Below are 1917 nucleotides of genomic sequence, written 5' to 3' on the forward strand. Positions count from 1 at the left end.
ATCTCCATTTTTGGGATCACCTGAGCTCCCACCTTCCCTGCACCCCACGGACCCCCCAGAACCCTCCACTCCCGGGATGCAGCGCCCCCAACGGCCCTCAGCCAATCAGAAAGCTCTGACGCAGCTTTCACCAATCACACCGCGCCACGCTGATGACTCATCAGTTGCCGGGATGGCGATCCGCTAAACGGGCCCCAACTTTGCTCTCAGCCAATCAGAGCGCGTCCAAAACTCCGAAAAAGGCCCTGCCTGGCTGGTTTTGTGGTGTCAGCCCCTGCCCGGCGCTGGGGATGGAGCGTGTGTGGGGAGCTGGGGCCGTACTGGTGGTACTGGTGGTGTTGGTGGTGCTGGGAGCCCCCCCGGCTGCGGGCGAGGAGCTCTCGGGTGAGCGGGGTGGGGGGGAAGGGAATGGGGAGAGAAAAGCCTGGCTAGGAGCCCCAAAAGTGAGCACGAGGGGGGTTGGAACCCTCGGAATTATTGGGAGGGGAGTGGGAGCCCCAAACTGAGCGCGAGAGGGTCTGAGGATTGTGGGGACGGTGGGAGAGGGGGAAAAGGGGGGTGGGAGAACAGGAAGAGGAGTGCCAAGGGGGTCCCTCAGTGTCCCCCATCACTGGAGCCCTGCAGCGGTTCCCTGGGGCTCTGGGGCGCGGGAGGTGGATCCGCACTGGGGGGTCCCCAACCTCTCTGTCCATCCCCAGAGGGCTGATGGGGGTTCCCCCTCAGCGAAGAGCCGCTGCTGCGGTGGCCGTGGGGCAGACAGGGGTGGGAAAGGGGGGTCTGGGGTGGCCCCCTGAGCTGGAAACCTGCTGGCAGGGGCTGGGAAATGACGGGGGGGGGGGGGGGCACCCCCTGACCCGTGTCCTGCACACACAGGGGTGTTCCAGAAGTTGAAAAAGGCCGAGTGTCACTTCATCAACGGCACCGAGCGGGTGAGGTTGGTGGTGAGGCACATCTACAACCGGCAGCAGCTCGCCCACTTCGACAGCGATGTGGGGGTCTTTGTGGGGGACACCCCGTATGGGGAGTTCCAGGCCAGGTACTGGAACAGCAAACAGGAAAGGCTGGAGTTACTGAGGGCTGCGGTGGATACGTTCTGCCGGAACAACTACAAGGTGGCCACCCCGTTCAGTGTGAACCGCAGAGGTGAGTGGGGGCAGAGCGGGTCCCTTCGGGAATTCCCCTGCCCCGGGAACGATTATGGAGCCCCTGAAAGCCTTCCTGGGAATCACCCCAGACCCCTCAGCCCTCCCTGTGCCCATCCCCGTGGCTCTTTGCCCCCTCCCAGTGCCCCCGAATCCATCCCAGTCTCTCCCAGTGCCCCCCCCGCGCCTCCACCCCGCTGGGGCCACCGCTCTCCCTCCCCTCAGCCAATCACAGCGCGTCTCTCCGATGACGCATCAGTTGCCGGGCAGACCCGCAGCGCAGAGTTCCCTCTCCAAGACTCGGCCTCCCAGTCCCGCTCGGGTCCTTCCCAGTCCATCCCAGTGCGTTCCCAGTCCCTCCCAGTCCCTCAGAGATGCTCTGATTCAACTCCCAGACCCTCTCAGTCTCTTCCCAGTGGTTCTCAGTTCACTCCCACATCTCCCAACTCTCTCCCGAGTCACCCATCAGCCCATCCCCTTCTATCCCAGTCCATTCCCAGTCCCTCCCAGTGCCACCCAAACCCCTACCAATGTCCTATAAACCCTCTGCCCTCTCTCCAAATGCCCCCCAGCTCAGCCCAGTGTTTCCCCCGTCTCTCCCAGTGCCCCCCAGCGTGTCCATCTCGCTGGTGCCGTCGAGCTCCCAGCCCGGCCCCAGCCCCTGCTCTGCTCCGTGATGGATTTCTACCCTGCCCGGTGCAGGTGAGGTGGTTCCAGGATGGGCAGGAGCTGCCGGAGCACGTGGTGGCCACCGACGTGGTCCCCAACGGGGACT

General features: G+C 64.4%; 1 pseudogene; it reads left to right on the forward strand.

The window, feature by feature from the left end:
- Window positions 1-290: 290 nt before the first annotated feature.
- On the forward strand, window positions 291-1916 carry LOC114072348 (annotated as a pseudogene).
- The last annotated feature ends 1 nt before the right edge of the window (window position 1917 follows it).

This window comes from Empidonax traillii, unplaced genomic scaffold (assembly GCF_003031625.1).
Source record: "Empidonax traillii isolate 1590-97213 ecotype Southwest subspecies unplaced genomic scaffold, ASM303162v1 scaffold3037:size16170, whole genome shotgun sequence".
In the NCBI taxonomy this organism is placed as follows: Eukaryota; Metazoa; Chordata; class Aves; order Passeriformes; family Tyrannidae; genus Empidonax; species Empidonax traillii.